Here is a 12,412-nt window from a genome sequence, read left to right on the forward strand (position 1 = left end):
CTACTGTTTCATAGAACCTTGGAGGATTACAGCCTGTATTCCCTTTCCCCTCATTCTAAATCATCCCATCTTCCTTAGGAATTCTCAGCTATTCCCAATGAGGGGAAAATATTGCTCATTTTTTTCCAAAAAAATTTCCAATAGGAACAGTTGTTTACTCTCCCCATTTTTCTCCTTTTCCATTTTAGTTTGTTAACTCCAGGACCAATTTAAAAGACTGTCATGGTTTTCTCTTTTTAAACAGTTTGATTTTTTTTTTCAGAAGTATGCATGCACTTATGTGGTTTCTTTGTGCTTGCTTTTTCGTTCTTAAAATATAGACAACATGGGAATTGGAGAATAAAAGGAAGGAGCAAGCTTCTCAGGAAAAACACTTCAAAGCACATTTCTTAACTGATAGGGTCTCACCCTGCTCATCTTTCTAGACGAAGAGCAGTACATCTGAGGGCGGGCCAATCCAACACAAGTGGGAATTTTCATTAGACAATATTATCATTAAAGGAGAACTAAGGAACATTCTTGATTTAAAAAAATAATGTGGCTCAATAAGATTTTTACCTAAAAGAAGCAAATAGTTGCTATCTTTGCTTTTGTAGTATAAATGACTTAGAAAAAACAATCTGGGTTTGTAGAGAATTGGGAAAAACAAAGATTTATACATAAACTTCATATTTTAAAAATAGTTAAACATTTATATTTCATTTGTCCCAACTCTCTTTCACATACTATTTCTATTTTTATGCATTTCTTTTTCTTTTTTTTCCCCCCTGAATCTCTTCAGAAAACACAGAATTAAGCAACTCAGGATTTGGCAACTTCACATGTTCTCATCACTGGGCACGCCAATTTTGTTCCACAGCCAGAAAGGTCAGCAATAATTTCCAGCTCTCACAAATGCATTTATAAATAAAGGGACGCCTGCTCTTCAGGTGTGCGGCCCAAAGCCTCTAAGATTTCATTAATAATCAACAGCTGGTGCCACCTAGTGTCTGTCCTCTTCATTCATCAGTGGAATCAAATACAAAGCACTTCTTAATCACAAACGAGGCAGCCTGAACGACAAACAAAAAAACACGGTCTGGGGAGTCCAGTGGCTGATTTAAATTACACTATCTTCATTGAAAGGAAAACCTTCTTTTTAAAGTAACTATGGTAACAGGAGTGTAAGGTTAGCAGGAAGCTCACATTTTTCTCACAGGAGACAATTCACAAAAGGAAAGTCCTACTAAAGATGTAATGTAAAAGAGTTTTTCCAGACTTGAACTGTCACTTACAATGGTTATAAAAAGTTGACAAATAAAACTGACAGAAAAGAACTGTGTTTTAAACAAGAGTTTAGATACAGCTGATTTTTGTCAACCAACCAAGAAATAACCCTCTATCATTTGGATGCAAAATTCTGTTAGTCTCTGAGTTCTCAAAGATTAAAGAAGTCCTTAACAGACTGTACGAAACACATACAGCACTCCAAAGTATTAACAGGAAATAATGAGGTTGCCTGAATCACATTATTTTTAAAAATGTTTCCAGCTAAAACTACACATCTAGGAAACTATTTTCTTTCCTGCTGTATGTATGAATTATGAATTACATATTCAACCACAGTCATGTATGCTTCAAGGTTAAAAAGTACTCATTTAAACCTCTATTTTTCAAAACAGAAGTTATGAACCCAAGTAGTATAATTAGCCCATCAGTTTCTAATTATTCACTGATATTTAAATACATGTTGTTTTAAGTCACTCTTTCTAAGAGGAACACGTAATTGAAAAACATGGACTAACATTCAGGGAAAAAAGTTACATAACAGCCAGTAGTGTTCCTTGACCAGATTGACTATTACTATTACTGACTATTACTACAGAAAAGGTACAGCACATATAAGCAATACTGTGTACACTGAAAGGTCATTATTAGATGTTCATACATGATAGTCCATTAACTTGGATCATTTAGCTACTCAGGTTACTGGGGAAACTGGGCATAGAGCTGAAAGATTCTCTATCATATGGACAGTTAACAATCATTCTTTTCATACTTAGGAAAATCTATTTCTGTATTATTGGACATCTGTTTGAAGCAATTACTTGTTAAAACAGCTTTGAATGTTTTATTTTCTTGTTACCCTAGTGGTGATAAAAATTATTTCAATATGTTTGGTCCAATATATACTCACTGACGGATCCCTATGACAGCGTATGAAGACAGAATATGGAAACGATGGATAGTTTCTACAAAAAGCTTAAATTGTTCCCCTTTTCCCCAAAACTTTATTTTTGGAGGCTAATTCAGCCCAGGCTCATGCTCCATTTGTTTAAAAGTACTTATAAGTATAATCCACTGACTGTATGGGAAAGAAATACTGCAAAACAGCAAAAGGGTTCTAAAAATTGTACGCAGTCAAGAAAGAATACAAGACAAAACTCATTAAGGTTCCAAACTAATTAAATAAATAAATGCTCCAATTTTCAATAATTTATCATTTTCTGTCATTTTTCATTAACAGCTTTCAAAGCCCTATCTGAAACAAGCTGATACAGAGAAATTAAGAGCAGTAATCAAGCGAGAAATGATAGACCAGCTGGGTCGACATCAACTTGGCAAAACGTGAATACAGTTCAATAGCTGAAACAGATGCTAGAGTTGTTGAAAAACCCTGCAGGAGATATTGATGTATTTTCTTCATATAATGCAGAATGACTGAATAAATGTCAAAATCTAGAAATGAATGAGGAGAAACGACTGACAGCCAAACTCCTTACAAAACAGAAACCAAGTGTAACAGTTTTCAACCTATCCAAACATTCTATACATTCTCATTTTTCTCAATGTCTGAATATGCCAATAAATCAATCAGTCCTTGTAACTAAATAGCATGTAACTGATCTGGGGTAGATTTCCCCATAGATCCTCCCCCCACGGCCCCGTCATCATCTACCTGGAGAAACCTAGACTCTTGAAAAATACTTTATTCTAAAATCTTCCAACACTGATTTCTATCCCAGAAGGGTTTCCCTGAGGTTGGAGTCAAGCACACCCCCCCCCCCGCAAAATCTAACGCAGCACAAGGAAATTTTAAAATCCATTCTGTAAAAGCAACACTGTTTGCAGAGTTTGGAGAGCTCGGCAACAAACCCCAGCTACCAACAGCTGCTTGTTCAAACATATGCTTTGTCATGGTCAGCTTCTAATTGTATTCATAATGATGTAATAGCTTTAATAATCCTACCTTCCATGCCAGCTGTTTTTCCTGTCACTCCATCATGCCAATAAGTTGGCTGCTGTAACAAATCAAGATAGTGCAAAACAGCATCTTTCTCCTGATTCTGTCATCTTCCTGAAAGCATTCTATTACTGCCGACTGCTGGGAACCAGAAAGTCTATTTGAATTCCAACAGCTCCCCTTTCGCATGATTCAAGTTAGGTTAGGTGGGCATGCCTAACATGATTCTCTCAGTCATTTATTATGCAGCTGCTACAACGTCGGTGTGGTAACCACTCTGACTATCTGATACGTCAGACGAACAAAACCTACACCTCAGAGCAAACCCATGAGCCAGAGCAGCGTTCTGCATTTAATGAGCATTCTTCCTGCCTAAAAAGAAGTGGATCTGCAAATCTCTTTCAGTATCTATCTGTTCCTCTGTATGGCAAAGCCTCTGGATTAAATTATTTTCCTAACTATACCAAGAGTAGAGTTCCTTTGCCACACATCATATTATTCACACAGAAATTCTGGCTAATTTTCACTTCTCTTCACAGCCTTTAAAGGGTAAAAACTCTCTTCTGGTTGTACTTTTGAAATAAGGATGCTGTGTGCTCAGTTCCACATCTCTGCTTTAATATAAAACATAGCATGCACTCTCTCAAATGGAATTTGTCTCTTGTGATTCTATGGAAATTTTTCTAAGAAGAGAAATTTTTCAAGAAAAGATTTATTTTGCACATTGGAGACATTTAAAGTCTGATACTCTGTGTATTTCTCCTAAGAGTTGACTTTATACTTGATATTTTGACTTAAGAGGAGTGCTTTCTTTACCAGTGAGAAATGAGATTAGCTGACTCTCTCACACAACTTGTTTACCAAGTGAATAAGTGTCATTTTAGGAAAACATAATTGTATTTTAAAAATACCATTTATGAATCAATAGCTTTAAAAAATTACCACTGCTATCATCTCTATAGTATTAATTTCATCTAAAATTTCTAAGTATGCCTCTCTCGGAGGGTTAAGGTTTATAGTTTGAAATGTTGAAAGAGGAAAACTGAACTATTTTCATAAGAAAAATACTTTTTCAAAAGGGAGAAGTGATAAAATCTTATGTTTCCTTTCAAACATCTACCCAATATTCAGTTTAGCAAAAAGTAAATAGCTTGTCGGGTCGCTACATTATGTGAGACACGCCAATGTCACTGCTCTGAAATACTGTTTCCCTAAGGGTGTGTGTGTGTGTGTGTGTTTGTGTGTGTGTATACACTTTAGCCATACTACCTCCATTTCAATTTAATGTAACAAACACAAATAATCCCTATATATTAAGACGTATATACTAATGAGTAACTTAGAGTTTATTATGTTTAATTTATAAATGCCAGGGGGAAAAAAAACTCAGAAAGACAAACTGAGTCCATTTGAATCCAACAAAGTTCCTCTAATATATATATGGTCCAACATAACAATTCTGAAAATAGTGGTTTATCAATTACTGTTAATTTACAAAGAAATGACTTTTGTGCTGAGCATATCTAGCTTAGGTGTTGTGAACAGCATAAATAAATGCCATATGCTTTTATTTCTACCCTTAGCCTCTGTGTATCTCTCCAGCTTCAACTCTTGTCTCTCCTTCTTCCCTTCACACTCTGTTCCAGCCACAATGAACTTCTTTTTGTCCCTTTATAGCACTGTGCCCCTTACTGTCTTAGAGATATTGCATGTTCTGCTTCATCTTTCCATAAGCCACTTCTCACTTTTGATTGCCTACCTTCCATCCAATATTCAGGTATCAGCTTGAAACATAATTTGCTGTCAGCATCTTTCTTCCCCTAGATAAAATTATATTCCCCTGCTATGCAATTTCATAGCATCTTGCACTTCCTTTGTCTTCCTCATAATAATGGCAGATACTTATATAGCAGAAGGTGGCAGGCACTGTTCTCACATATACCACATATATATCTATGTATATCTATCTATCACTACCATATTGATACTCATTCAATCATCATATGGAACCTATGAGGGTGACTATTATTATATGCATTTTATATATGAGGAAACTGAGGCTCTGTAAAGTTAAATAACTCAGCCAAGGTCACATGACTTTATTTAACTGTTTGTATTTCCTGGTATACTATTAGTTCTTGAGACTGGAGATCATGTTTGTTTTGTCCATTGTTAAATCCTAATGCCAGCATAGTATCTGGAAAATATTATTCCATTCTTCACTCATCCAGTAGAACCTGCTTTGCACAATGTACTGTAGTAAGTGCTGGTCATGGTCAAAACGCATATGAACCTTATTTTCATGGAGCTTATGGATGAGGGCAAGAGGTCCAAGGATCCACAGATAAAATTCAGACATCTATTAACTTGGATGAGAGATATATTACATCCATATTTTCATTAGCCTCTAGCATTTTTTTTTCCTTTTGCGGTACGCGGGCCTCTCACTGTTGTGGCCTCTCCCGTGGCGGAGCACAGGCTCCAGACGCGCTGGCTCAGTGGCCATGGCTCACGGGCCCAGCCGCTCTGCAGCATGTGGGATCTTCCCAGAGCGGGGCACGAACCCGTGTCCCCTGCATCGGCAGGCGGACTCTCAACCACTGCGCCACCAGGGAAGCCCCCTCTAGCATTAGTTTCATTTGTGTTTGCATCCTATAAACCACAGTAGTATAAGCAGTACCTGTACTTTATTCTTGAATAAAAATCACAAATTTTTCACATCATGTTATAGATGCTGCATGTATCTCACAGTATTCTTTTACAGTCATCATTGCTTTGACATTATGGTTATTATTAATTCCACCGCTATACTATGTTACTTAACGTGTTAATAAGGAAATTAAACTTTTAAAATTTTAAAAATATTTAGAAAACTTTATCTCAATACAACTGGTTTATGTTATAGTCCTAAATATTTTGTGTATTTAAATATAATTTAGATAAGCTTAACCAACTGTCAAAGGCCTTAAGATGTTACGGCTTTAATATGTTCCAGCAATCCCACTCCTGGGCATATATACAGATAAAACTATAATTCAAAAAGATACATGCACCCTTACGTTCATAGCAGCATTATTCACAATAGGCAAGACACAGAAACAACCTAATTGTCCAAGACAGATGAATGGATAAAGAAGATGTGATGTATATATATACAATGGAATATTACTGAGCCATAAAAAAGAATGAAATAATGCCATTTGCAGCAACATGGATGGACCTAGAGATTACCATACTAAGTGAGGTAAGTCAGAGAAAGACAAATACCGTATGATATCACTTATATGTGTAATATAAAATATGACACAAATGAACCAATCTACGAAACAGAAACAGACTCACAGATATAGAGAGCAGACTTGTGGTTGCCAAGGTGTGGGGGAGGGACAGATTGGGAGTTTGGGGTTAGCAGATGCAAACTATTAAATATAGGATGGATAAACAACAAGGTCCTACTGTATAGCACAGGGAACTATACTCAATATCCTAAAATGAACCATAATGGAAAATTATATATATATATATATACACATATAATATGTATAACTGAATCACTTTGCTGTACAGCAGAAATTAATACTCCATTGTAAATAAGCTATTATTCGAAATAAATTTAAAAATAAAATAAAATCTTTAATTTACATATAAAAAACAATGTTAGGGCTTTAAGCTTCACCAGGTGTCAATGCTAGAACCCCTGGCCTCAAGGATGGGAGAATATAGCATACTGGTTAATATCATTATCTCCGATATCTGACAACCTGGGTTCAAATCACACATCCATGGTTTAGTGTCGATGTGCTGTAGGCAAGTTATCTTCAATTTACTCGTTCATAAAATAGGAATAATAATTGGTCTTTTGCATTCTTGCTGGGAGGATTAAATAAGAGAATGACTGTAAAATACTTAGTATAACACTCACATTTTTTAAACTTTTAATGATTTATGTATTATTAGAGGAAAGGCCAGATACAAAGCTATTATGACAAATAAACTGTGAAAGAGATACAAAGTATTTACAAAGATTCTTAGAACAGGAACTGGAACTCTCCTATACTATTGATGGAAATGTAAAATGGTAAAAACCATTTTGAAAACTGGTTTGGCAATTTGTTAAAATGGTAAACATATACATACTGTAAGAGCCATCCTTTCCAGTCAGAGAAAAATGAAAGTATATGTCCATAAAAAAGAAAAAACCTGTACATGAGCATTCATAGCAGCTATATTTGTAAGAGCCCCCACTGGAAACAATCCACATATTCATCATTATGTGAATGGATAAACAAACTATGGTATATCTATACAACAGAATACTACTTCGCCATGGAAAGGATTGGTCTATTGATATATGCACCACTATGACTGAAGTGCAAAAGAAGCATGCTAATTGAAAGAGGCCAAAGAAAAAGAGTATGTACTGTATGATTTCACTGATACAAAACTCTAGAAAATGCAAATCAATCTGTAGTGACAGTAAGCACTTTAGTGGTTGCAAAGGGAAAGTACAGATGAGGGACAGAGGTGTTATAAAAAGTCATGAATAAACTTGTAAGATGATGTACGTATCTTCTATCTTGATTGTGGTGATGGTTTCATGGAGATAGATATATAGACAGATAGATAAAAACATATCAAGTTGTATATTTTAAATATGTACAGTTTATTAAATATCAATTATACCTCAATAACTATTAAAAACCTTTTAATCAGACATAAGATCATTCAAATTAATTTAACTAAAAACTTAAAGTAACACAGTATCACCTCCTTAAAAAAATTAACCTAAAGAATGTCATAATAAAGAATGTATGTTCTAAATAACTCTATCTACATGTAATAATCCTGATAATCCCAAGAAAGTAATTTTCCCCACCATCTTCTATTTATAGCTCAATGTTATGACTGAAAAACCGTGTATCCAATAACAGAGAAGGATTTTGTCCTATTCAACATACGCAATTTTGTTTGTTTATTATGAGCATATAAACCAGTAAAATAAACAAACTTAGGCTGGTACAGAATGATCAGCTGCATAAAATCTAAGGTATTGATCGATATTAGCTTGTTGCCATGTAATTCCATGTTACAGAAAACCTTGGAAGAAGCTTCCTTTGTTAAGTAATGATTAAAGATTAAAGGACTTGATTTTATAAGTTATTCTCATTTCATAGCAAAGGATATCATAACAAACTCAATGAGTATTTTGAGTGGAAGATGGCTGAAAAAAGGCCAACTGAATTTATGTGATAGTAGACTGAAAACAATAAAACCCATTCTCACATAAAATTTTCTCATATGCCATATTCAAAGTGTTGAGGTGGTAGAAATTTTAGCTAGATCACTGAACTTTTAAAAATTATTACCTCAGTGAAGTTACAGTGGATCAAGGAAAAGCAGAAAATCTTATCTTCATAATTCGAATCTAACACTGTTCTCCTCCCCCGTCTAGATCAGCCAAAATATATAAAAATGTTGGACACACACACAGCAGCAGCAGCAGCAGCAGCAGATCATATCACCGTCTCTACCCTCTCCTGTGGCTTCTTGTCACCCTTAGAACAAAAGCTCTTATTATACATGTGTGAAACTGACTTTCTCCTCTCTTCTACCATGCTACTCCCTATTCCTTTCCTTATTTTTCTCTAATCACACTGCCCTTACTTCTCTTCAGACATTCCAAGGTTATTCCCACTTTGGGGTATTTTCATTAGCTGATTCTTCCTACTAGGAACATCTTTCCACAGATACTACAAAGTTCACTCCTCTTCATCCAGGTCTCTGTCCAAATGTCACCTCAACAGAAAGCCCTTTCTGGACTTCTCTCTCTAAAGGAATACTTCCTTGACCTTAATCCTTCTGTATTTATTTTACTGTTTTACTTTTTAAAATAACACTTATATTACCACCTGGCATCAAATTATTGATTTCAATCATTCATTCAAACATTTATTAAGCACTTACTTTATGCCTGACATTTTTCTGGGTGTTTGGAATAGTATTGACCTCATAGAGTTTGTAGTTTTGTGGAAAAAAGATATTGGACACAATCAAAGGTATGCTTCAAAAAAAGTGTGATGAGTGCTACAGGCATAAATAGGATATTTTTAGAAGCATATGATTAAAGAACTAATCTTACAAAGTACTTCTTAAATATGGAACTAAAGGATAAGTAGTAATTACACGGATCAAGGGATAAAGGTGGAAAGTACTACAGGCAGAGGGAATAAGGCAGAAAACCATTCAAAAACTGAAAAAAAGAAACCCCAAAACCCATGATGACTGGAGTACAGTGAATGACAGGGAGAGTAAAACATGATGACCAGGATGAGGGTGTCAAGATAAGCAGGGTTTAGATCATGTGGGCCTCATTGTCAGCCCTGTTAAACATCCCGCAGTTTATCTTAGGAACACTGGAAAGCCACTAAAAGGTATTAAGTGAGTGAGTTACATGGTAAGACTGTATGTCAAATGTATAAACCAGAATGTACTGGGGTTAAAATGGGGTGGGGGATAAGTCTAGAGGTATGGAGGCTTGTTAAGAGGCAATTTCAGTATATCAGGCAAGATAACTTGACTATATCTGCTAGCAAAGAAGATAGAAAGAAGCAATGAGCTTCTACAGATATTTAAAAGGGAGAACTGATAGAACATAATGATTGTTTGGAAACTGAAGGTTCAGGAATATGAAGGAGTAAACATTTACTTCCACATTTTCAACTTGAGCAATTAAGAGAATGGCAGCAATATTTCCTGGAACAGCCAGGTTGGAAGACGATGATGCCTTAAGTTTTGCTTCTGTTGAGTTTGATAAACTTGGGAGACATTTGAGAAAAAGCATAAAGGAGGACACAGATATTAGGGTCTAAGTTTTGGAAAACATAAACATTTTAGATGTGCCATCATTTGATAGTAAATGAAGCCATCCATTTGAACAAAACTGGGATATGGAGCAAGCCAAGGAAAGAGACAAGAGCCTAGGATGGAACACTGAGGTACTCTACCAATTAATGACTGGATGATAAAGAAAGACTTATCAAGAGATTAAGAAGGAATGTCCAGAGAAAAAGAGGAAAAGAAAAAAAAACACACATGGACCACGACATTCTTAAAGTTTAAGGAATAGGTAGTTGAAAGAAAGAAGAAATTATCAACTGGGTCAAATAAGTTTAAGAGATGCAATGAGAAGAAGACTAAGAAATTCTGGGTTTAGGAACATAACTAACATGGTGAGCTGAATGTGAACAATTTCAGAGGAGCAGTAAAGGTAGAAGACAAGTTAGAATAGGTTGAAGAGTTAGCAGACCAATGTGGGAAGATAGTTAAAGGAGCCTTTGCAGGCAACATATATGTTTTTCTACTTTAGGGTTTATTTTTCCTGACAATATACAAACCCAGTTATATTAAATATACCTAACATTCTACACAATTTTCAAAACTTTAAGTAGGATCAATGCCTAGGAATGCTGATTGACTGGTAGAGAAGACCAGATTGAATTTTTTCTTATCCAGTTTATTACCCACACTTCCCCCACATATGCTTACTCCCATACTCACTGGAGCTGCAGTATCTGTGCCTCTTTATTGGCATGTTGTACCAGTTACTTAAAGAGAGAAATTTAAATATCCACTATGATTGTTGGTTTCTCAGAGTCTCCACTTAATTGTCAATTTTGCTTCACTCCTTTTGAAGGTGCCTCCAAGTTCTATATGCCTATACATCCACATTGATTTGACCCATTATATCATTACAAAATTTCTCGTAATACCTCTTGCTTCAGTCTCCCTTGTCTGATATTAATGTCACCATATCAATATTCTTTTGGTTCATGTTTGTATGTATCTTGCAACCTATCTGTGTCATTATAATTAAAGTGGTTTTCTTCTGAACAGGCTGTTCTGGCTGTTTTTCCTCAGTATGACAATTTTTGTTTTTTTAACCAGTGTTTAATATGCCATCTACCATTCTGGTATTTTCTTTTTGTCCTATTTTTTCACTTATTTCTCTACTCTACCGTTTTTGTTACTGTTAATTATTGGACTTCCACATACGGTCAATACTATCCCATTCATTGCTTTTATTGTTACTTTAGACAATTATCTTTTATATTTACCCAGGTTTTTTTTTTTTTTTACAATTATTGGAGAAGTTTATTCATTTTTGCAGGTCTGTTTTTTTCTATCCAGAATTTTTCTTCTTCAGCCTGCAGAATGTCCTTTAGAATTTACACTAGTGTAGAAATACTGGTGATAAATTATCTCACCTTTTGGATGAGTGAGACCATCTCTATTTGACCTTCATTATTTTTTTGTTAACAACTTTCTGTTTTGAAGGATTGTATATTCACATGCAGTTTTAAGAAATCATGCTGCATACTCTTCACCCAATTTTCCCCAATGGTAACATCTTGCATACCTATAGTACAATGTCACAAACAGGAAATTGACAGTGGGACTATCTTATTTAGATGTCAACAGTTTTACATGTACTTCCCTTCCTCCCTGCTTCCTTCCTTCCATGTATTTTGTTCAAGGACATTCTATCACATGTGTACTTCGTGTGACCATCACCACAGTCAAGATACAAAACAGGCCCATCACAAGAATTCCTCATCCTAACCTTTTATTGCCATGGCCACCTCTCTTCTAGTTTCTGGCTTTAAAGAGTTACCAAAATAAAATAAATGAAAAAAAGGAAGGAAATAATAAAGATAAGGCACAGATAAATGATAATGAAAACCACAGAGACAAGCAGTGTAACAAAAAGACAATTCTTTGAAAAAAGAAAAAAATTTACAAATTTTTGGCAATAGTGACAAAGATAAAAAGAGAAAAGACACAAATCATCAATAATAGGAATGGAACAGGAGATATCACTATAGACCTCAAAGTCATTAAAAGGATACTTAGAGAACACTAACAATAATTTTAGTCTCATAAATTCTACAACTTAAAAGAAATGGAACAATTCTTTGAAAACCAGAAGCTATAAAAACTCAACCAAGATGAAACAGACAACATGAATAGTCCTGTGGACACTTAAAAAATCAAATGTATAATTAAAAAGCTAAGAAGAGTAATCTCCAGGCCTGGATGATTTTATTGGAGAAATCTACCAAGCATTTAAAGAATTAACACCAATTTTAAACACTCTCTTCAAGAAAATAGAAGAGGAGGGATTATTTCCCA

This window comes from Hyperoodon ampullatus (genome assembly GCF_949752795.1).
Source record: "Hyperoodon ampullatus genome assembly, chromosome: X".
Lineage (NCBI taxonomy): Eukaryota > Metazoa > Chordata > Mammalia > Artiodactyla > Ziphiidae > Hyperoodon > Hyperoodon ampullatus.